General features: G+C 45.5%; 1 protein-coding gene across 6 annotated transcripts in view; it reads right to left on the bottom strand.

Moving 5' to 3' along the window:
* Positions 1 to 25,031, bottom strand: part of B4GALNT1 (beta-1,4-N-acetyl-galactosaminyltransferase 1) — a 613,238-nt gene that overhangs the window by 372,910 nt on the left and 215,297 nt on the right. The window contains exon 1 of one of the 6 annotated variants that reach the window (XM_086966495.1): positions 17,646 to 17,762. The exons of the other annotated variants lie outside the window; for them this stretch is intronic. The gene's annotated coding sequence lies outside the window, so the exon portion shown is untranslated. Of the gene's footprint in view, positions 1 to 17,645; positions 17,763 to 25,031 lie in introns of those variants that run through there. 6 annotated transcript variants of the gene reach the window in all.

Genomic DNA, 25,031 nt, shown 5'->3' with positions numbered 1-25,031 from the left:
TGTGTGTGTGTAACTGTGTGTGTGTGTGTGTGTGTGGCTCTGTGTGGGTGGGTCTGTCTCTGTGTGTGTGTGTGTGTGGCTCTGTCTGTGTGTGTGGCTCTGTCTCTGTGGCTCTGTGTGGGTGTGTATGTGGCTCTGTGTGTGTGTGGCTCTGTGTGTGTGTGGCTCTGTGTGTGTGTGGCTCTGTGTGTGTGGCTCTGTGTGTGTGTGGCTCTGTGTATGTGTGTGGGTGTGTGTGGCTCTGTGTGTGGCTCTGTGTATGTGGGTGCAAATGCAATAGGTCTCGCATTTGCGAGAGATTAAGCTATTGGCATTGTAAATGACAATGCCATTTATTTATATGTTTTAAAAACAAAAATAATGTCATGAGCAATGCCGATAGCTCTAACTTTAACAAAGACGAGACCCTTGCATTGTAAATGCTTGTTTGTTAAGGTTAACTCTTTTTATCACATCATGCACTAAAGCAAGCACTGGCAATGTGAGTCCTTTTTAGGTTTCGAACCTGGCGAGGGGCACGAAGTGCCCCTCCCAGTTTGAAAACTTTTGTCTTCAGTAGGGATGTCGGCACAGCCTCTGCCTCTCATTGGCTAGCTCCATAAATGGACGCTAGCCATTGGGAGACAGAGGCTGTCAATCACGCTTTCTTGCGAAAACGCGATTCGGGGGCGTTTCTCGGGCTTTTTTTAAGCCCCGCCCCTTTGTCCTGGGCCGCGCTGTCATTGGCTGCCGGCCCGGGACACCCCCATGACGTCATTCCCGGGCCGCGCTGTGATTGGCTGCCGGCCCGGGACACCCCCGTGACGTCAGCCAATCACAGCGCGGCCCGGGACCTGACCTGTTAGGTTTTGCCTCGGCAATGCGTACGAACGCATGCGCCAGCAAAATCTAATGTTTTCCTCTGTGGAGGGGAGAGATACAATGACATGGCACAGAACATGAAGAAGGTAACGGAGGAATTTACATCCCGCTCCCGCACGTTTTCGCTCTTCATGTATTTTTTCTGTCTGCTTTTGTTTACATCCCGCTCCCGCCCCCCCCCCTCCACCGCCAACGGAGGAAGCCTTCCCGACCCCCCTCCCGCTGCCCCCCCCCCACCGCCAACAGAATGGCGCCAAAAATACGAACAACGTACACTAAGACACTTACCCCTTAGAAGGGTGTGGTAGGCAAGCAAACATTTGTACTGGGTAGGTCCATAGGATCCGTAGTAACCACGGACGTGGTGTAGCAGGTGAGGCAAGGGACTGTGAAAGTGATTCAAATATACGAACGAATGAATGCAGGGAAATTACGTGCTGCAAGATGAATGTAGCCAGGGCACAAGCAATTCTTACCGAAATGCACATGATGGCTCTCTCTCTTCGGGAAGGGATGTTTAAATTGGATGAAAAAGCTTTCACCATCAATGGCTGTAGCTCATTTCTGACGGTGCAGGCACTGTGAAAAAGAGTCTGCTATTAGTCTCTTCGTCAATATTGGCGGGATATTTACCAAAAATACGGGCTCGAGCTCCGTTTTAGTGAAAACATTTTACCTGGCAATAGCGCTGTATTCAATCGCGGCCTCCGTAATAAGGCCTCTCTCACTGGTACGATGACAGTGAGGCCCAGCACTGTGTAGTCTTATATACGGACAATGCGTAGGGTAAGCGTTTTTGGCGGGGAGTGGGGGCTGGTGAATAGAATACAGAGCACGGATGTGCTCAGTGTATCCGTGCTCTCGGCGGTCACCGAGGCATCAACATAACAGAGAGACTGGGAAATGAGTGTGTCTACGGCAGGTGTCTCGTACTAGCCCACGATCTGAATCGGCCTCTGCATCTGTCATCCGGGTGCCTAGTGCTAGTCAGTTTAATAAGTCAGGCAATGTTAACTACGTTGTACACATAGATCCTGCTATTTGGTAACATCATTGATCAAACCAGCGGTCCTGATATGTGATAGAACACAATAAACAATAGCGACCTGTGTGGAAAAACATTTGCAATCATTAATACAACATTTCTAATACGTCTTAGTGAGATCATGTCATTAACAATCCGTTGTCTATTCAGTTAGTGGAACCATCCTGCATCTATGGTTTGAATACCGATCCTAGGTTAGCAGTACATTTACAATGGGCATCTCTTGTATGATAGTTTTTTCTTTCATATTATAACCACCACATTTCAGTATAGTAAACACTGCAATCATTCTTTCAACATTTCTAATATGTAGAAAATAAATACATATTGGCTAGGTAAGTGCATTTGCTGCGTGCATGCACTTTACATGTCCATGATTACCACAGTTGGCAATCCTTGGTCTATCGTTAGTTGAACCTTCTTACACTGTCCGCTGGTGCCACTTAAAGCACTGATCACTGGTACATGCTTCTAGTGCTTAATTTGAGCCTGTGTGGGCACCAACAATTAATTCTCCTCATTAGACTTTTTCCGAGAGCAAGAGAAGGAAACGAACACAAAACAGAAAGACGGGGGAAGAGAAAGACGGAAATCCCGCCATAAACGGAGAAAGCAGGAACCTGTAAAACTGAGATAAGGGGGCAGGGAGTGACTGGCAGCGAATTAAAGAGGGCAGCGGTGGATTTAAGGCTCCGCACCCTTGGTATTCGACAGGCTGACATTTTATAGCGCCAAACACAGGTGTCTGAGCAGCGCTTTAGTCCCCAGCACTTGTTATTTCACAAACGAAGCGCTGCGGGCTTCTCCCTCTGCCCTCAGCGGCTCTCCTTCCTCAGAGTGCCTCTGCCTGCCAGCCCCACTCTTTCCACACTGCCCGCCAGTGCCAGCTTCTCCCTGACGGTGCCACATCAAACCGCCAACTGTACCCAGCAAACTCCTCAGGCTGGTTGTGGAAGCGGAGAATAAGCTTCGGGACAATCCAGGGTCTTCTCTGCTCGGACTAAACACACCCCGCTGCTGGACACTGTGTCCCTTCTTCTCCTCTCCTCTCGCTTCCTCTCACGCTCCCCCCTCCTTTCGCCCTCTTCTCTTTTCCTCTTCTTCCCTCTTCCTCTCCTACCCTCCTCCTTTCGCCCTCTTTCCCTCTTCCTTTCGTCCTCATTTTCCCTCTTCCTTTTGCCCTCTCCTCCTCCTTTCGTCCCTCCCCGCCCCTCTTCCTTTCGCCCTCTTCCCCTCCTCCTTTCACCCTCTTTCTTGCGCCCTCTCCTCCCCTCCTTTCGCCCACTTTCCCTCCTCCTTTTGCCCGCTCCTTCTCTCTTCCTTTAGCCCTCTCCTCCTTTCGTCCCTCCCCTCTTCCTTTCGTCCCACCTTCCTTCTTCCTTTCACCCTCTCTTCCACTCCTCCTTTCACCCTCTCTTCCCCTCCTCCTTTCACCCTCTCCTCCTTCTCCTTTCACCCGCTCCTCCTCCTTTCGTCCCTCCTTCCCTTGCTCTCCTCCAGCTGCATTTCGCTCCTGTTCATCCCATGACCTGCTCTCGTTTCCCAAATTTCTATTTTTATGCTCTGACATGCGTGCTTTTATGGTTTTCCTTTAAGTGTTGACCTTTTTTATTACCCAGACTTTAAAGGCTTTTGGATCTCCGTCTGCAAGGCCTGCGGCGAGCGCATCGCACGAGGGGACACCCTGCCTGGCAGTCGCTGACTAATACAAAGTGTATGGGTGGGAAATTATGGGCCTCGTACATTAAGGAAAGACAAGTTCGGTATGTTAAAATAAATGGTTTACAGTAACTAACATACGAATCGAGTTACACTCATTTCCCTAAAATGTATCCATCTGAAAGTACCATGCCTCCATAGACAACTTTAGGTCACCCTATATGGAAATCTGTATGTCTGAGAGTGAATATGTGACTGTGTGTGAGGGACAGGTGTCTAATGAATGGACGTGTGACCATGTGTGTGTGATTGATAGTTTAATGACAGGTGGGCATGAGATTCCTGGTGTTTGCTGTATATGTATGTGTGAGAGTTAACATGCAGCAATGTGTGTGTATGGTTGCATGTGTGACGAATGGGTGTGTAGCTTCATGTGTGTGTTTGACAGTGTTGCCACGAGTCAACGTGATGTTAATTGTGTGACATTTGCAGTTTCTGTTGCCTGCTGTTGGTGGACCTGAGTAGCGCTTGGAGATTAGAACTTGCCCTTGATCTATGTCTTATTTATACCATCTACTTGCAGAATAATAGATCCACTTCCATGTCTCCGTCAGGAGAATTTATTCAAAATCAATAAGAGAAAATAAATGTATATTTTAAATGTAAAACTCAAGTAAGTAAGCTTCATTCATCAAGGGCAAAGGCGTACTGCAGTCCTGACATCCCACTCCGGCTATCAGCTTCTTCACAAATCCTCTTCCTGTCTTTCTTGTTAGATCCCTCTTTCTGCCACTCACTCCTTTGCACTTTTCCCTGCACCCTCTCGTCTGTTTATCTTCCATCACTTTTCCTATTAATCCTTTGCAACACTTCCTCTATTCTTTATATCACTATTACATCTATTTCTTGTCTCTAATTTCCTCAAACTCATTATCTTTTGCTACTCCTAATTGTATGCTCCCCAGCACACTACCCCTTTCTTTCGCCCTCTCTCTTTCATCTATTTCTAAAGTCACATTTATATCACTTTGTCCTATTTACTGTTTTTCATATCCCCATATCCCTTTTTTCTATATTAACCTTTCCACAAGCTTTCTATTTCTACTGCTCACTTTTACTTGCAATAGAGAAATATTACTGAACTAAATATGTATATTCTGTTAATATCTCATATCAGCATGAAGGAGGGGTTAGAGAGCCTGACAGCATTTTCATTTAATGGTTTATGAGTTTACATCATCGTCTACGTAGCCTTTCAGGAGCTAATATTCACATCTATAACAATCATCTGGATTTTTTGCGCCTTAGAAGGAATCCGCAGCATCTCTGTCACACAGCTCATTTAAGAGTATAGGGTCTGGACCAGCCTTATGTCCTCAAGCAGTTTCCCATTTTCTGTTCTCTGTGCCTCACCCAAAAGCGTTTATCTACTTTGAAGGTGGTCTGGTTTGGTTGATCAGTGTTGCCAGACCAGTTGTTCATTTGCAGGCAGGTCCTTGATTTCCAAAGAAAGTCGAGTATGCTTCATAAGGCTTGAGGAAATATCTCTGGCTAGCTGACAGTTTTATGTATACAATATATTATTGGTCAGATGCCAGTATATTTGCTCCAAATTTCTCCAGACCCTTCTTGCATCGCTCTTTTTTCTACTTTGTAAAAGAAAGCATGGATAATAAATTCACTTTTTTTAAAAAAAATGAAAGGAAAAAAACAAGCGGTGTCTTTGGACAAGACTCAGTGCGGTGCTTAATCTCGGTTTACCACTTTTTCTGTCTGCTTTCTCTCCATGGTGACCACTTTTCAGAGTATTAGTGCTGTAGTTGTTATCTCTTTCAACAAGAACAACTATTTTCCAAGTCGCTCCTGGGAAGAGTCCAGTTAATATTGCAGGCCTTTAGTCCTGAGGGGTCCATATTTCCCGGGACAGTCTTCTATCACAGCTTGGCCTCACTACGCTGGCTGATGTGCTTGGAACGTTGAAATCGCATTTGCGAGAGATTAAGCTATTGCCATTGTAAATGACAATGCCATTTATTTATCTGTTTTCAAAACCAACACATAAATAAAAAGTTTGTCATTCACAATGCCAATAGCTCAAACTTTTCCAAGGGCGAAACCGTTGCATTGTAAATGCTTGTTTTTCTTTTGTGTTGTGGAAGATTTACACCAAGGTTCACAACACAGTAAAGGTACAACATGCACAGCAGAAGTGCAACCATCTCTAACACAAAGAATAAGAAAAGGACAAGTGACAGTAGTAGAAGGAACAGCACAAGATTCTCACACACGTAAAGGACAGGTACGACACAGGTGGAACACACTAAAGAGGCAGTGGGGTGAGTTAAAGGACCATTGCACGATTTCTGTAAACAGACATCACTATACAAGAAGTGCAAAACTCTTGGAAGAAACAGCCAAACCTCTTTTGCAATTACCAGACATTCATGTATTCATATAAGAAGATGAACCCTCACCTACCTAGTGTGGTATGGTTCAACATTGGCATCCACAACTAGTGATGCAAAGCAACCGAGAGTACTAGACTACACTGCTCGTACAGGATCCTAGTTATAAGTTCCCTAATGTGGGTGAAGTTATGTACCTTATGCTGACGTGTGTTCTCCCTTTATTAAAATGTTAGAACTACTTTAAAAGTGTATGGGAGTCAGTTAAAAATGTTTTTACGGGTGCCTTCCTAGCACAAAATAAAAAATTGGAGGCTGAGCACTGTACTCTGCTTCTCTTATCTATCAGCATGTTTCAGCACTCGAATATTGCCCCTATGGTGTCAGGTATCTTCATCAGGTATCTCACATCAAATTCTGTGAAACAGTCTCGGGTCCTATGACAAGTTTACCAGTGTCAAATGGTGGGGGGCAGATGGGGCAAATTTCCCTCGGCTGCCTTCATGCTATTAGCAAATTAAGCATGTTTCACGGGTGAGTCACTGTTATCATAGCCTGCACTATGAAACAGGCCATGCCCACACAGCTAAGCCTCACTCAAAGCTGGCCAGATGTGGGTGGCAGATGTGGGTGGCAGATGTGCATTGCCCTTCAGACCATGAGCCACACTCCTGACACCCAAGCATTTCCTGCCTTCGTACCATCACCAGTAGTGCAGTGGCAGCGAGGAGGCGACGACCGAGCCCCATACTACAATGCACTGCCTGTGTTGAAGCCTGTCTCGCAAAGCAGCCTGGGGAGGCTAAAGAAAACAGCGCTTAGCTCAGTCTGGACCATCTGCTTTGCTGAAAGTGTTGCAGCTACTTTATTTATAGCTAGAGATAGAAACTTTTAAATAAAACAAAAGTATATTTTGGATTGTTTCACTTTCCTACATTAGATTACTTCCCTCGGTGATATCCCTTTTATTAGAATGAGTGACCTACACCCTTTCTGCTCTGACAATTTTATTAATGACTCAAGAGGCAAGTCAGTTGTCTTGTTTCTCCCTTATAAGCTTATATTTTCTAGATGGAGCAACATATTGTCTAATAAAGACTAAAATAGAGAGATTTTTTCCAGGACAAATTCTGAGCTGAATGATTTCAAAGAGCTGTGAAATTAGATGAATATGGAAGGGAGGCGCAGTGGAAAAAAGTAACTGCCCTGGTTAAGTGGTGCAGCAGCCTAGCTGCCACCTTGGGTGCTGGAGATCCTGGTTCAATTCTCAGCACCAGCTCAATATCCTGCGATTCTGGGCAAATCACCTAATCTCCCTGCGCCCATAGACTGCGCCTGGATAACCTCTTGGGTGATAAGCTGCACTATATAAAACTACAAACTAACTAACTTAAAGAATCTGGTCAAACTGGAAGCCAGGATTGAAATCAGTGTCCTGCTACTAGTTTTTTCCCTGGGTCCCACAAATGTTGGTCTTGGCATGTTGTGTGAGTGCATTCCAAAAATGTTTTTTTATAAGATAGGGCAACAGGTACATAGGTGCACCTTGAGCAGATACGGTGCAAGCCCCCCTCCTTCTGAAGGCAGATAAAGCTTAGGCAAAAGCAGGGCATGCTTTCCCCATCACAATACAGGCTCAGATCGGACAGCAGCAGTCACAAGCTTTGCTTCCTCAGAAAACAGGGATAGCATGGCAGTAGCACAGTAAGCTTCCCTCTCACTGAAGGCAGCAAAAACAATCTTCTATTTCCCACTAAACAGATTCTGCAGGGCCAACTAGTACAAATTGTCATGGATCTCAGAACATTTACAGGTAAGACAGTGGAGAAGGTCCTAAAGTCACTTTGAAGAATGTATTGGTCATAGGTCTTCAAACTGTGAAGTGTGCCCCCATGGGGATGTATGACGATACAACGCATACCATTACAACGCATGCTTTTCCATCGCAAAGTCTATTACAATGTATGTTACTACAACGCATACTATTACAACGCAATTATATGAAATGCATTGCAAGTGCCATTACAACGCAAAACAGGACTACGCATGCTATTACTACGCATTGTTTTAAAATAAAATTGTATATTAACCCCTAGCAAGGGGTGCAGGGAAAATAGGGGTTTTGGGTAGGGGAAGTGTATTAAAATGTGTGCAGAAACTGTTCACACTGACCAATAAAAATACTCGACAAAAAAATGTAATGCCCGGGTATTAATTTAAATGCTTGGGTATTAAAAGTATTTTTTTAAATAATAATAAATATACGAATTTATTTTAAAAGAAGAAATTCACAAAAAATAGCATTAAATAGAAATGATTCCGAAAACCGGACTCAAAAAGGCAGACAGCAGAAACGTAAACGAGCGGATCCAACCACCATGTAAGGAACTAGGCTCAACCTGAAGTCCTTCAACAGTTTCCATGACATTACATGACATAACATTGACCCCGTGGCAAACAAAACGGAGGACAAAACAAACACAAATCAAAATAACGGACAAAATTATAAACGCAAATTAAATTATAGTTTTACACATAATATAAATGAGAAAAAAACAATGAACACAGTACATATTTTTATGAAAATAATGGCCAATTTTTTTTTAAACAAATATATTTTTGGGTTAGTGTTTACAGATTATTTTCACAATTGAATACACTTCCCCACCCAAAAAACATATTAGCCCTGCATCCGATGCCAGTGATTGTTTTACATATATTAAATATGGTGCAAGGTGTTTATTTTAATTTACTCGAGTATTAAAATAAATAACTGAGTATGAATTTTTGAAGCGAGTACTTTTTATCGTTTTCGTTATTGTCTACATTTTCTTTACACATATAAATATACCTATTTATAGACAAATAGTAAAAAAATAACCAAAATTGCATTGTAATGGCATGCCTTGAAATGGTATATGCGTTGTAATGGCATGCGTTGCAATGGACATTGCGATGTAAAACATGCGTTGTAATTGAATTACGTTGTAAAAGTTGCGTTGTAATTGCTGTCTCCCCCCATGGGGGTTCTGCAGCTGCATTCCCAGGAGGGCACAAAATCATATTCTGCTTCTTGTAAATGAAGATCGCCGGGAAGCGCAATTTTGTTTATCTGGGGTGTTTCAAGGTTGTCTTCATTTACATAAAGAAAATGTATCAACTGTGATCTTAAGTGCCCTAGGTGATGGGGTCAAAGATGTGTCTGAAAAGACAACATGGGCCAGGGTGGAAGAGAGAACCCTCATTAGGGAAGACAGCAGAGGAGTGCATAGGCACCCCTTTGCAGGCTTATGATCAGAGATACTGGGGAACTGGGAAAGTCCAGTGGAGGACTCAGAAGGTGCCAATGATGATGAGAGAGGTGAGGATGGGAGTAATGGGTACTCCTAGCCGCATTAGGGGAATGCAGGAACTATGCGCTGGTGAACGCTCGTAATGGAGTTATCTAATACCGCACTTGGCCATGCGTGATGGGCAACATGCCTAGTTTTGCCCTAGAGCCCAAATCTGAAAGCAGAGGTTGGAGGCAGTAGAGTGGTGTAGGGTCTCACCTGAGCACCCCCCGCCGCCCCTGATCAGGACCGCCCCTTTCCTACTAAGATAGCAGAGGGTTGCAGGATAGGTGCAACCGCATCGACACTAATTTCAGAATGGTAGGTACTCCCTTCAAAGACAATTGGGTTCATTATGGTTGTTATTGTAAGTTAATCTTTTAAAAGGCCACTACAACAGTTCCCCTTTTGTCTCATGGGGAGCTCTATGAATTGATAGATGGCCGTATGCAGTATCCTGATAAACCGTTAGTTCCCTCGAGGAACTGTAACGTCGAGGAGCATAGCCGATTGATACTATGGTATCAATGGCGATAGGACAAACAGCCAGAAGTGCATGAAAATTGATGGGGACGAGCAGACCCCTTTATTATGGGAGGCATTCTTGGAGCCTATGTACAAGCGACTAGTAGTTTCGGGAAGGGTAATGCTCACCACTGTATACATGGATGGGTGGTTGCATGTAGGGCCACTCCCATGACTTGTATCAATGCAGATTATGGTTGATGTATATTTAAAAGGTTTTATATTATATTATTATATGTTTTATATTATATTATTAATATTTAGATGTTATCTTGGTGAAGTGGGGAAATTATGTCATTGCCATGTATAATTATAAAATGGCAATAAAGATATGTTAGAAAAAAAAAGATGCGTCTAAAAAGGTCAACATATTTTGTAACTCCTTTGTCATTTTTTCACTTTCAGGTAACAGCATATGAAATAACCTGCACATGCAAAACGATAAAATAAATACTAGTTAAACTAATCGATGATGGGAAATATACTCCTTTAGGTTGTCAAACCTCAGTTGGCTAATGCAGTCACTGCAGAAACCATGTGTGTGTGACCAGACAGTCACAGAAATGAATCCTAATTACGCAGTGGGAAACAGTGGCTGAGTATTTATAGTGCTACGAGGTCCTTGCCTTTACACAAAGCACTGTAAACATGTCAGTCATTATTTATATCTATATATATTTTAGTAATAAGTAAACAGACTATACCTTGAAACATTTTTATCAGTGTCTGTTAAAAGGATGGCCTGTAGAACTCATCGAGTAACACCCTCATATTATCTCTCAACAACAATTAATCTTTTTCACAGTAGAGCTCCGTGTGACTCTACCACTTAAAGTATATACTATCTCCAAAGCAGCCTTTATATTTAGCAATTCACTAATTGCACACATTTTCCTTTCAGGTAGCAAGCATTCTGGTGAAAAGGCTCGTTCTTATTTAGTTTTCTGTACCTCCAGGGCTTCACAGCACAGGTGCCCCTTCCCCAATCTCTCCTCCACCCACTTTTCACCTCCAGACTCAGGAATCTCAAGGTCAGGATTCAAGCCAATAAGGTATGCTGGTTTTTGTACAAGGGTGAATCCAGGGATTTACAGGGAGGAGGCCAGCAGGCTTGCAGTCAGATGCAGAGCCCTGACCACTCAGAACCCTGGGGCCACAGAATACTGGTCCAGGAGAATGGAGCCAGATCCATGCACTGTGTCAAATAGATGTTGGGCTAATTTTTTGTCTGCAAATGGACAGAGACACCTTCCTCTGAGTTATGCCCGTGGGTAAGGGAGTGCTATATCAAGGTCTTTTTTTGGAGGGTCGTCATTATCATTAGTGCAGCACATGCTGTTGGGCTGATGACAGGGCTGTGAGTTGCCACTGCACCCCAAATTTGGTTGTCGTACTATGAAGAAGGGAAGCGGGACCCATTTGCTAGCATTAGGGCTTACGATACTGTTCCAGGCTTGGGAGGGAGCAGAGGCAGCTCCTCCATTAGGGCGGAGGAGCGTCGCCCCACTGCTTTCTCGCAATGCGAGAAGCAGAAACATAAAATGGTATTTTAAATACCATTTTACGTTTCTGCTTCTTGCTCTGTGAGAAAGCAAAAATGTATGCCTGGTTGGGGGCGGGCGGTTGCGGGAGGAGTGGCTTGCCCAATGCTGTGGGCCCTGACTGTTTGGTTAACCCTATAAGGCCGGCCAAACCAGTCATTCGCACTCTCCATTTTCTCTATGTAGGCTGCATGCAGCCTACATAGAAAAAATGGCCTCCCTACAGGCGCCCGGCTGGGCACCGTCCGCACCAGTCACAACGCTGCCATTGCAGCATTGTGATTGGCTTATGGGACGGGAGGGAGGATGCCTGCTTTCTGTTTCCGGAAAACGCTGCACGGGATCCGGCCAGGAACGTAGGCGGCTCGAGACACAGTAACGTACGTTTGTTTTTTAAATCCCCCCTGCGTAACTCCACCCACCTTCCCGAGTCATGCGAGCGGCTACTGGGAAGGAGGGTGAGATGTGGGGCAGTATTCCTTTTTGCTTTTTTCACGCGAAGCAGAGGAAAGACTACTTTGTGTCTTAGGACTAGGAGTGATGGACCAGTGGCGTGGGCAGGGGCGACAGCCTGGTTCAATGATGTATGAATGGTGTTGCACGTGTAGTGGCACTGTGGCCCAACGGTATGAGAAGCCAACTAAACCCAATGTCTGTTTTACTATTGTTCCTTGCTTGCATTAGGGCCCAGTGCACACTTGTTGCTTTGGGCCCTGGAATAAAAGACTGGGGTCAGTGGGGAATTTAAGCCGAGGATACAGCTAATGTTGGTTACCCAAGAGCTGGCAGTATGGGATGGGGCAAGATGAAAGCCTGGGTTTTTAACAAAGGTCTGAGGAGACAGCCCACATGGCAATGCAGTAGCTATCATTAGTGAAGCATGTGCAGCGGCACTAGGTTCCAGGGGTTTAAGGGGCCCACTGTATCACAATTATGCCTGGCTTTAAAAAAAAGGGTATAGGGCTCATTTTCCTTGCTAGCATTAGAACCAAGGGCACATTTGCTGCAAAAAGGAGGGCAATACACGCAAGCTCGTTTTTTTCTAAAAGGGAGGAGGATGTGGGCTAATGGTGAGCGCTGCTGACTTTGGAACAGGGGAATCAAGTTCTAGTCCCAGCCTTGGCTCAACATTCTGTGATTCTCTGCAAATGACTTAATCTCCCAGAGCCTTAAAAAAAATATCTGATCATGTGCATTTTATGTAACTGGTGCTTATATAAAGTACACCAATGTCATTGGGCTGAGTTTACGCCATTTAAAACGTCCCCAAAAGATAGAAAAGTAAGAGCGAGTCTGTTTCAAGATTGGAATGATGATCAGGCAAGGAGGTGAAAGAGACATAGGAGATTGCTTGCAGCCTAGGGGTGTAGCTATCACTAATGCAGCATATGCTGTTGCACTGATGTCAAAGAGTGCAACAGTGGTCAATTTATGTTTCTGGTTGGTGAATTTGTTCGTTTATAAATCTTACACTTATTGTGCACTATAAGATACAGAAAGGTCTCTTTGAAATGATCTAATAACCCCCACCCTCTGTTCTCACCCCTCCCCCTCCAGCTACCCTAATCCATGCCATAGAGGTTTTGTGGGGGGCCCTGACTTGAAAACATTTCATTTGGGGAGAGCTTAGCGCAAAATAGTTTGAAGACCTCTGGTTTAGGTGGATGAGTTAATAAATATTCGAGTTCTGACACCATTCTCGGTTAGTTTAAACTCCACATCAGCATCCTAAAAGTCCTGGTGGTGTCACTTCGAGGCTTGCGTTTCGTGTTGATTCTTTAATTTTTAACCTTTTGAGAAGTAGCCATTACCTAGTAGGTCACTACATGTTTTGGGGGTGCCTAGATGCAGCCTAAATACCAGTTTTAGAGATAGTCACACTGGTTCCAACCTATCTGAAAAGGCTTTGAATGCATGCGCACCAGGTGCTATGCAGTGCCAGCGTCAGTGCTGCGCCTGTTCGAAATTGTAAGGGCCACCTGCTGCTTGTTTAATGCTCACGGTAAGAAATGTTAACCTTTCTTGTCTTGACTTTTGCTGTCCTAGAAACCTGTCATGTGACTTGGTTGTCTGTGCACATATTTCAACCGGCGACACAGAGATTAAGAAGCAAGTCGCTCTAGGCAGTGTCTTCAGCCTGCGGGAATGTAAGAAGGTGCCCCATATGGGTGTGTAGCATTGCTTAATCTTCATTGTGAAATTTCACTAAGTTTCATGAAAATTTGAAAAAATGTACTTTTAACTGAAGTGTTACCCCTCACATAAAAAGTCTTAAGAAATATGAGCAAAAGTGTCCCTTGGCAAGACAGTTTCCGCGTGGACTAGCCTTAAACTGGCAACTTGAAAGGCTTGTTTTTTTACACAAGGTGCATCCTCCCTTAATAAAGTGATTTTAAAAAAGTCATTTCCTGAAACAAATTCAAGAAAATGGGTGCACGTGAATTTCGCCAGCATCATTCAAATGTTGAACAGCCCTAGTAATGTCCAGATACTAGCTGAGTAGCATCGTTTGTGATGTGGAAGAACAATCTGGACAAAGCCGTCAATGCATATGCATTTTGAAACAGACATACCCTTGATGACATACATTTGTTTGGTGAGGGTAGCATTGTAGAAAACTAATACCCTTTCACATTAGGCTGCCTGCTAAAGCAGTAGGTAGACCTCTCTTGTATGTACCACTCACTTCAAGCACCCGAGGTGCCCACTTTGGCAGGGTATGCCGTGCCAGTAAGGTGTTTGGAATACCATTTTGCTGTACTGCAAAACAAGAAACTACAAGTGTTGTGGGGGCATCAGGCGCTCACTAGTCATAAGGTTCAACTTCTGCAAATCTCTTTTCTTGCCTTTGCAAAAATAATCGAAAGTGAAAGAGGAAAGGATGGGGCTTTAGGGCCAGAGCTACCACTGTAGAAATGAGGAACAAGGTTCTAGTCCCGCGGGCGGCTCAACGTCCTGTGATTCTGGGCTTTTCTTTTAATCTCGCAGAGCCTAAGAAACTAATGTGTCCTTGTATAATGACGCTGAATTTATATTATTCATGAAAACCTTTACAAGATGAGAGAAAATGCGTGAAACAAATATAAAAGCAGATCAAAAATCCATGTGCCGTATCGAAAGACTCTTTTAAAGAAATGTCTAAAAAGCCGAGTGCTATCAGTGCCATACAATGCCATCTTTCACCACTGCCACTAATGCATTTCAACATTGTCTTTAATGGTGCAAAGTACAACAAAGTGCAAGGGGAACGTGGCAGTGCTTAATTAACGGCAACTAAGCCTATATAAAGTTCTCTGCGATAGCACCTGGCTCCTTTATAAAGTACATTTAAATGACATCGAACTAGCGACAAGGCGATGGCTGGACATACGAAGTCAAGAGTGGGATCTTTTTTGAAGTCCAGCGAAGCACACAAGGTGGCTACTGCTATATATGGCACGTAGAGCTGTCAGAAGTTGGGCGCAGGTGGAGATGCAGTTTGGAGGGCTGGAATGGGAACCCAAAGTAACCATGGCAATTATGTTGGACTACTAATAGGCGCCAATATTGAAGCACCCCTACAAAACCGGCCCCCCGTAACAAAACGGGCCCCCACCCTTCCAGACCTCCCGGTGAAACACCCAATGCCCGCTATGGCCAGTCTAGCCCTGGCAGTTTGCATGCACCCGGAGTGTGTCACTGCCCCACTGTTTTCGGCAATGCACTCCTCAGGGTCGTTCTGTGCCACCTTTAAGCGATGATGATTAACTTTACCAGACAGAATATTACCTGGACGCTTCAGCCATGCAGGCAGAAACGGAGGGCGTGACGGCAAGTGCTCATTCCGTGGGTGTCCAAGATGTTAAGCAGGACCTTTCTGCGTGCAGATAGCAAAAAAGGGGCATATGCACAATATACGCAGAAGAGTTTCTTCTGTCCCCAAGGACAGCCTACAAAGCGTTGAGCTTGGTATCTGGGCCCATGGCGACAGTGCATCATTAATTTAAGTTAGGCCAAACATCAGAGCTAGAAACCTGGATTTGTGAAAGCCTCTCAATGTTTCAAACAGGTAGTTATGGGGATGGTGATTTGTATGTATTTATACATAGCCTTGTATGAGGGGCGTAACACAGGCCCCGCAGCTCCCGCGTTGCGCGGGGGCCCACCCTCCAGGGGCCCTTTCTGCGGCCGCGCATCCAGCACTTAGGTTACACTCGCCGTGGGTACCTCGCAGCGGCTTCTTTAATAAATTAAATGGTGCGCGCATGCACGTCTCCGCGGAGACTGGTATCCATTGTCATGCGCATTGCGCAATTAAAAGTGTGTGAGAAGGTGAGGCATCCCCGAGACGACAGAGGGACCATGTGGCCGACAGACATAATTAAATTATTGCCAGCCCCTGAGTGGCCTCTCGGATGTACGCAGTCTCGCGCTCCTGGTGAATCACATCTCTGTTAAAGGAAATCTTGAGGGCAGGTTCTGGCGCAGACTGAAGTGTTTTTATCCGAACAGGTTATTTGAAGAAGCAAAACATGTTTTGAGGATATTTATTTAATATGATGCTAAAGCTCTGTTAAATGATAGATATGGCTTTCAATTGCCAGCAGGCAATTTGGCACACTATTGGACTTATAGCCTTTAACGATGGCAGGAAGAGACCAGCAATCTGACTCAGATCCCGGAGATTGCAAGGTGTTTGCTTCTTTGTGTGTTGCACCGTCCCTAGGTCCGTTCTCTTTGGCACACACTTCAGAGGGGCACCACCTTTGCTTTTCCCTTCAGCCAATGGCAGGGCGGGATAAAATTAACATTCCTGATACATTAATCATTGGTGGGGCTTGGGCCCCAGGGGACAGCATAACCTGGTGTGTGTGTTTAGAGAGAGATGACTGACTCCAATAACACAACAGAACTGCCCCATTCTTGACATAATCCATGCAATTGCCTACCTCACCAAAAGTCTGTGTGAAACAGGATCACATCAACTCGCTGAAAACACCACTGGCTCCCGTTACCCATATAACGCTGAAGTCCTGTTTCACCAGTCACCTATGGCCCTCCACTGACCCTAGCAGCCAATACAAAGGTATCTGATGGAGCACATATGACATGCAGCTGCATCAAGGGCGAGGGAATCAGGGAATCCAGCCAGTGCATGATGAGAGAACAGGAGTACTATGTTATGCTCCTGCACTGAAAAGCCATCACTGCAAGCAAAACAATCAGAGGGTAACTACATATTGATGCTTACTCCTGTAGAGTTCTCACTTCTTTCATGCATGTTATTGCTAGGATTACCTACATAAATTACATACATTTTTGTTTAATCACAAGAGGATTTCCTTTTCTTTTATAGAGCACTGATGCCGGTCCTTTTGTTGAACAAAATGTCACCCTTCCTTTAACAAGCAAACAACTGACTCCTACAGGGATTCAAATTGAAAATCTGAATTTGGCTTTCTTCATCCAACCTTAGTATGCCAAAGTTTTCTGGAGGTTTTGACCAGAACTATTAATTTACTCTGAGGTTGCGGACCAAACACATTGATTCAAAAACAGCATTACCCGCCCTGTACCGATTGTATGGATCCCATAATTATGAGGTCTCTCTGATGAAGAAAAGGATTCCTTGTGACATGATGAAATCTATCATTAGGCATGGACTACCTGATGGTCTATCAGATGCCAATGTCTACATGATGACAAGGGACCACTAGAAAATGAGATGAATATAGAAAAAAGCCATACATGATAACAGTATCTCCGCTTGTAACAAGGTTTGCCCTATTTGTTGGGCCCACCCTGATGACCAAGTCCAACTTATGCAGGAGTCTACCTAAAGACAAGGTCTATTTGATGAAGAAACAAACCTAACAGGTGTTCTACTTGATAAAGATATCTTGTGTGAATAGTACAGTTTTAATCCATTCACAAAACACAAACGTTGGATTTCCATTTTATAAATCATAGTAAACAAACTCTTTATTTTTATGTAAAAGTTCTGTCCAACGTAGTTTTCAATGATTTCAGTGAGATTGTCGCATTTGTATTTATAAATCTCAGATTAAGGGCAGCAAATTTCAGCTGTCAATATTTAGAGGTCTTTGGGTGCAATATAAACCAACAAACTGGCAGCTTGTATAAAAAAATGTCCAGTATGATATTACATAGGCTAGCTCTTTTGAAAACGTATTGCTAAAATCCGTCAATCCCTGGCGTTTACTGTAAAAATGTTGCTTTGTCGGGGGCGCGGCCATGATAGCGGCCGAGACGGACACGTTATTAGGAGCGAACTCACCTACTCGGGGTTGCCTGGCTGCGAGCCACGCCGCATCCAGACATGAATGACAGACAGTTTCCCGCGCCGATTCAACGATGCAACAGCCTGCGCCAAGGCGCCCTTCCTTCTTTCCGGCTCTTTGCGACTGCACATCTGTGCGGCGGAACCACCCCGGAGGGAGCCGTGGAGCTGGTGCTGTGTCATAGCTCACATGCCCGGAACCGCTGCGGGCAGAGGAGCTGAACCCGCGTGGACTTAAGCCAAGGGTGATTCCGGCATACATTTGAGGCCGATTGAGTTCAGGCAAAGACAATAATGTACACAGCACCATCAAAATATACTGCTTCGGAGCTGGGAGCTGGGGGCCGGGTGGGACGCATAACTCCTCCGCCTGATGCTGTTGCACAATGCCCTGTGTGGGCTTGTTCATGGAGACCATCACTACTCCTTAGTGCGCGCCCCAAATGGTCAACCTGCCCTTGTTTTTCTCTTTTATGCACCTCCTACCCCTGGAATCGGAGTGCCACGCTGCATGCAGCACCTTACAGCAGAAGTCAATCCATAGGGCAGGTGCCCTGGAAATGGGGAGATCAGTGGTCGAAGTGGGGGGAAAAAAGTAGGGGAACTGTGGGTGGAGCATCAGGGGGCAGGAATAATCTGAGGATTGGTCAGTGGGCGGAGTCAGAGGTGTGGCTAGAAAGAGCAAAACATCCCAATTTTTACTGTTTGCATTTCACTGAGTTACAGCTTATAACGTTATTCAATGCACCCAACCAATAGATACGCGTTTATCCAAGTGCACTGTTGCCATTTCATCAGCCTAGCACCAATGCAGGCACCCTTACACCATGGTGCAAGGGTGCCTCCGTTGCATGCAGGATTGTTTTTGTGCAGGAAGGGGCACCTTCCTGCACAAAAACAACTCAGAGAGGCTTTTTCCTCTTTCTATGTGTGCTGCACATATAGATAAAGGAAAAACAGGGAGAAATTAAGATATTTCTCCATGTTGTGCCTCCCTTGGGGAGGCTTAAGATTTTGATGCAGTCCCAGGTTTACTTTCCATTGCGTAAAAAACGGGAGAGTTGAGTGGGAACACCCACTGCAATGCCTCCCTTGTGCAGAGTCAGGCAAAGCAGCAATTTGCACTGTATTGCATTACTCCATATTTATGAAACCATTCAAAGTCATGCAAAGTGGTTAAGCGTGGCTTCATAAATATGACTTGCAGATTTGTGTTGTGCATTTACTACTTTCCCTGGTGCAAGAATGACCTTCAAGGTTTTTGAAAAACAAAGATCAGCTGTGCTATTCGCATTCATTTGGTTTATGGTCAATGGTTAAAACCACCCGTGTGGTAGAAATATTTCAGTTTTGTTGCATCAAGTGAATGGTGAATAGGTCCATGGAGCAATAAAGACCCGATGGGGGGTGGGCAGGCTGCAGCCCCCCACCCCCTCACAGTATTCTTTTGGGTTAAATGGAATATAACAAGTTTGTTCTAGCTGACAGTTAACATAATATCACCAAAACAGCATAATGCCAGAGGCGAGAGGAGACTTAATGTAAAATCAGAGTTTTAAGTAGAAGGGTGGGTAGGCCATCTCAGCATGTGGGCAAAAAGACTCGCATTTATATACTGTCACAGCTAGCTGAAGTCTGTTTTGGGGCTCGTGTTATAAGGGCTGGTTTAAAAATAAAGCTGCCCGGCAGAGAACCGGTTTTTGTTTCCGTAGTGGGCATCTGTGGTTACTTGGTTGCTTTATTGTACATTCATAAAAAACATCACAAAAACATACAAATCACTTAGTACCGTCTGAAATACTATTCTTGGTATTTTCGATTATTAAAATAAGTATAGTTAAAACACTAAATAATTCTATCATAAATGATCAATTGCGCAAAAGCTTCCTAAAACATTCCTCGACTCGCTATCCTTTGAATGCTGATCAAAGATCTCCTTTTTCTAGCAGGTGAAGTGTGGAATACATAAGTGATCCAAACTGATGACCAATTCCATTTCTTCAATACGTTTTCCTTTGTGGCATCAACACACACACGGCAGATTCCCTTTTGTGCTCAGGCAAACTTGGGTAAAATGGCACAGGTGCAGCCTCTTTTAGGAAAACAACTAATAAGACATTAAACATTTTCCAGTTATTTTTTGAAAAGCGCCAAGGTTTGGTCTCTGTCTGCCAGGAATTACGAATTCTTTGTGCCAGCGTCCGTCTGGGCGAGCACGAAAATAATGGCCAGATGGGGTCAAGGGCGGGGCTGCCAATGTGTCCTGATGTGACCATTGTATTGGTCACAGTGGGGGCTGGTATGTGGCCTCCTCACTAAATAAGGCGTAAATCACTGCAGCAGCCAAGACGTTTTTTGGTGCTGATTGATTGCTCCTCCAGTGTAACACGGCTCCTATAGTGCTGCGGGGCAGGCCGCTGAGGGGAAGGGGGAGGAAGTCCTGGCAACTACAGAGGCCTTCCTCGATGTGCACCACACAGGGCTGGGGGGTCCTGTAATATTTTTTTGTGTTTGAAGCATTACTGCCGTCCTGGGACGCATTTTTGAAATGAAGAAGTAGGGGAACGGACTTAGTTAAATTTAAAAAGTAGGGGCACGCCGTGCCCTTCCGATCCCGCCCACTTCCACCACTGGGGGAGATGCATGTGGGAATCCTCAAAGATCAGTGTAGGCACCAGATTGGCCCTATCTCCCACTTTACTTTACGCCTCTAATAATGCTAACTGAACCTGTTATAGTTCTCCTTTTAGAATCCCCGCCAACTACTATATGGACACTGCTATATCCGATCACACCACCTCTTTTTAAGATGGTGAAGACCAAATCGGACAGTGCCCCGATGCAGGCCAACGGCGCACGAGGGACTGACGAACACCTGATGGTTGGTGATACCATGGACTAAACGCTGGCGGTCACACTGTCTGACCACTCCGGCTGATTCTAGGAGCTTCTTTCGGCTGTCCTGGACATCAAATCCACTCTAGAGCTAAAGCTAGACTCCTGACATGTTAATGTGGGCCTCCTCCGAGAGGATCATAAGAAACTGAAGTACTGGGTTGCAAACTCTGAATCCACACTGGCTATCCTGTGGCCCATGGTAGTAGACTCCAACAAAAGCCTCTGTGCCAAGCAGGAGGAGGTGGAATACTTACGAGGTTGAATTGAGGACCAGGAAGGGAGATCAGGGCGAAAAACTTACATAGTGGGCCTTCCTGAGCAGGCGGAAGGCCCAAACATGAAACTCTCCTTGGAGGACTGGTTTGTCAACATGATTTTGCAGGGCAAGCAATCCACCTTCTTCTCATTGGAAAGGGGTCACAGGGTCCCAGGCGCCCCAACGCGTCTAGGTGGTGGCATGCTTATTTAACGACAGGGATCACATACTGCAGGTGATGAGAGCAAGGGTCTGTGGACTGTCAAGAATACCCCAGTGCATATTTACCTGGATTACACCCTGGAGGTCCAAAAAAGGAGATCTTCCTTCCTCGGGATGAAGTGCCTACATGATCACAACATAAATTACGCCCTACAGTTTCCCACCACTCTCTGGGTGCAGCATGAGGGCTCCACCACCTTCTGTGCGACTCTGGGTAAAGCTTGGGTTTGTGTAGAGCAAAAGGGACTTGCACCCACACATGGGGACACATCTGTCTCTTTTCCTCCATGGCAAGCACAGAGACAGAACAAGACATGCTCCTGGCGCCAGACATTGGGACCCACCTAAGAGCAAGGGGCATTGGAAAGGGCCAGTGCATTAAGTGATGTGGAGAAGCATGCATCAGCCGCCTCTCCATCAGCCTCTGAGGCAGAGAACCAGCACAACGACTCACCATTGCTGTCTGAATCCCAGATTGCAGTGGTGTTGGGTGGCGGCCCGCTGTCACCATTTAAACATCGGAGGACCTGATGTGACACTCTCCGAATAAGTTTGCAGAGGGTGTAGGTGGGCAGATGAGCTTGTTTTATCACTGGGCACACACAGGGGCATGGGGCATGATACTCAGGTCAAAATTACACATACTCAGCAGCTAGCCTTAAGAACTTGGCACCAAACTATTTGCAATCCCCTGAACCTCATCTGAAGCAAACGCTGCAAAAGTTGGAGATCCTTAAAGCAAATCCTCTTCCTTTCACTGACATCTCAAAAATGGGTGGGCAGTCTATGGGCCTGTCAACCTCACCTAGCACCGTTGTGCAAAAATAGCCAGTCAAAGACCTCTATAGCAAGTATTTGAACAGGCGTTCCATGGTTAAGCATCAGCTAGAAATTGATAACATCTTGGTTATTGATGCGCCAGATTTGCTATTTCTGGCTGAAACCTGGCTTACAGAGGAATCCTCCCCTGAGATACTAGCAGCACTCCCCTATAATTATTCTTTTTTACAAACTAACAGACCCCCAGGAAAAAGAGGGTGGAGTGGCTGCTGCTATCAAAAAAGATCTACCCTTCACCTGCCCCATTTTGAAATTCCTGCAGTTGATAATTTAGTTGTCAAACTGGATCTGCACAACAGCACACTCATATGTGTAGTACTGTATAGACCTCCTACAGTGATGCCTGACTTTCCGAAAGTCTTAGCGAACAATATCGCAACCCTGACTACAGATTACGATAAAGTCTTGCTCGCTGGAGATCTAAACTATTGGGCCAATGAGACTGATGAGGGAACACTATCCAGGGAACTCATGGAGTCCCTTGCCAGCCTAAACCTCACTCAACACATCCATTCTCCCACGCATATAAAAGGCCATATTCTTGACCAAGTGTGGTCCATCAATATTACCCTGCATAATCTGGCCGTTTATCCTTGTGTATGTTCAGATCACTCCATTATCAGCTTTATGCTGAATAATTTGTCACTGCTGAAACGCCCTTCCTGTCTAAAAAGCGCCTTCCGAAACAACTGGAATCAAACTAACCTGAAGGCCCTTCTGGACATTTTATCCTGTGAGCAACCTGCCTTAGAAGGAGAGTTAGATAGCTGTGAAAAGGAGATCACTAATTGGCAAATGAAGGCCTTTAATATTCATGCTCCCCCACAGACTAAAACTTCTCGCCTAAGGCAGCATGAAGCATCTAAATGGTTCACTAAGGAACTGAAAATCCAAAAACGTAAAGTTCGCCAAGCTGAACGGAAATGGCGCAAATCGTATCTAGTGGAGGACGAAATGAAATATACCTCAAAATTGCATGTGTATAAAAAAAGCCATATTGGAGGCTAAGAGAACCTTCTTCACGATTAAGGTACTCAATTCGGATAACAGCTCCAAAGAAATCTTTAGGGTTGTGAAAGAGTTATCAAATCCCAGCCACGTGACTCCGTCTGTCACTGCTACCCAGGATCTCTGTAATGATATGAATTCTTTTTTCATTGTAAAAATCAGGAAAATTCAACATTCCATTGATTCCAACAATCCTAGCGCGGAAGCCAGCCTGGCCTATTTCAATTATTCTTCTCTTAACACTTTTCCTAAGTTGGACAGGAAACTTTTTTTAGATCTTGTTACGAAGATTAAATCGGACTCCGCCAAGGAGGATTGCCCTATTAATATATTAAAGGCAATTTATCAGGCTTTCTCCAATACTATTTTGGAGTTTCCTAATCTTTCCCTGTCTCATGGCATTGTACCATCAGTTTTCAGGTCTCGTGACGATTACAACGCAAAGCGCTGTCTCGCCAGAGACCTATAGTCACCGGCTCTGCTTCCCAGGAGACAGGAGATGGGCACGCGCAGGCGGAATCGGATCAGGATCAGGTCACGAGCTCACCACGTACAGGCACGCGCTGTGCCCATCTCCTGTCTCCCTTGCAACCCTCCAGCACAATGGCATTTTCCTCGTGCCACTAAGACCGCCTCCCCGGCCGCGACCAAGCCAGCTCCCCCCCACCAAGCCTGCCCGCCTCCGACCAAGCCAGCCCCGCCCGCCGCACAAGCCAGTCACCCCCCCTCCCGCCGCCCAAACCAGCCCCCCCCCTCCCCCCAGGAAACATGCAAAATCAACCGGTGCTGCGGCGCGGTACTCCTGCTCCTCCAACGCAGCACGACGCGGGGCTCTCCCATTAGGCATGGGAGCCTCCTGGGACCCGGGACTTGAGTATTTTCTCCCATGCCTGTGGGTCTTCTTCCTCAGCTGCAAAGTAAAAGTCTCAGCTGAATTACAAAGCCCTCTTCTTATCAAGGGCGGCTTCAGACCTCGGGAGGAAGACGTCAGGGCTCAGGGGAAGCGGGAGGTGCATCTGTGCGTGAATGTGCGTTCTTTTGCGTGCGATTGCAATTGCCCGTGAGTGGTACGTCGGTGTGTTGCACGGGCGGTTTGTATGTGTGTGTGCTGTATCAGCTTGGCCCCGGACAGCACATGGGCACGCGCACAGCTTTTCTTTCAGCTTGCATCTGGACAGCCAATGTGCACACTCGCACAATCACGTCGTCTCTTTCAGCTTGTTTTCTGTTTGTATGCGCTGTACTTTCGGGCAGGGTTGGCAAACACTTCCAGCGCCGCACACCATGCATCAAGGCTCCTCTGGTGCGTGTTTCACAAGAGAGAGACATTTCTTTTCAGAGAAAGGCACCTCGCCTTCCATTTCAGCAGAGGGCATGTTCTCCTAAATGCTGGCAGGTACGGTTTTATTAAGTTTGGTATTAATCGAGATACCTTTTATCACCTTCTAGAGGAAACTGAGTTGGCCCAGATGAACGCTCTATCAGTGTGCTCACTAAATGGCAATCTGTCACTAGGGTGTGTAAGCGCATGTTTAGGACTGTGCACTAGTGATAGAAAGTAGCAGACAACCCTGTATTGGCGGATACAACAGACAACGCAGAGACTGGTGCCTGCTTGAAGCCCGCCTCAGTCAGAGTAGGAAGTGCCCGGCCCAGGGGGTAATCAATAGTGTTCCTGCAGGTAGCGCCCAGTGTTTGTTTTCTCTTTCACGCTCTGTTAAGTCGCGGTCTCCAGAGCTTTGTCTGGAATGGGTTAAGTAGCGCTGGGGAGTCCTTCATCCATCTCAGTCACTTTCCCCACCAAGCGCCGAACCATTTGCTCTTATCGGAGCCATCACTCCAAGGATAACTGTGTGTGGAGGTCACGGCAGGAGCCTTCACATCCAGGCCATTAATAACGGGAGCAAGAAGGCCCGTCAAGCGCGGGACAGGCCTAGCCATGCCTCTTTTTTTCCTCCATTCACGCATATTCATCATAACCAAGCTCCCTCTATGTTACCAACAGGCCCACACCCACAATGGTGCTTTCATTGGCCCAAAACACTGGCATATGTAGAGAAGAAGGCTGCCTGATGCCATGCACAGTGTGTTATAATCTTTAATATATTCACTGACATCTCTCACTTGGGTGGACTCATTGTCTGGTGGTGCTAGGCTGG

The sequence above is a fragment of the Lissotriton vulgaris genome, chromosome 1_1 (genome assembly GCF_964263255.1).
Source record: "Lissotriton vulgaris chromosome 1_1, aLisVul1.2, whole genome shotgun sequence".
Taxonomy (NCBI): Eukaryota; Metazoa; Chordata; class Amphibia; order Caudata; family Salamandridae; genus Lissotriton; species Lissotriton vulgaris.
Note: the sequence above shows the minus strand (reverse complement) of the source record. Positions and strands in the feature narration are given on the sequence as shown.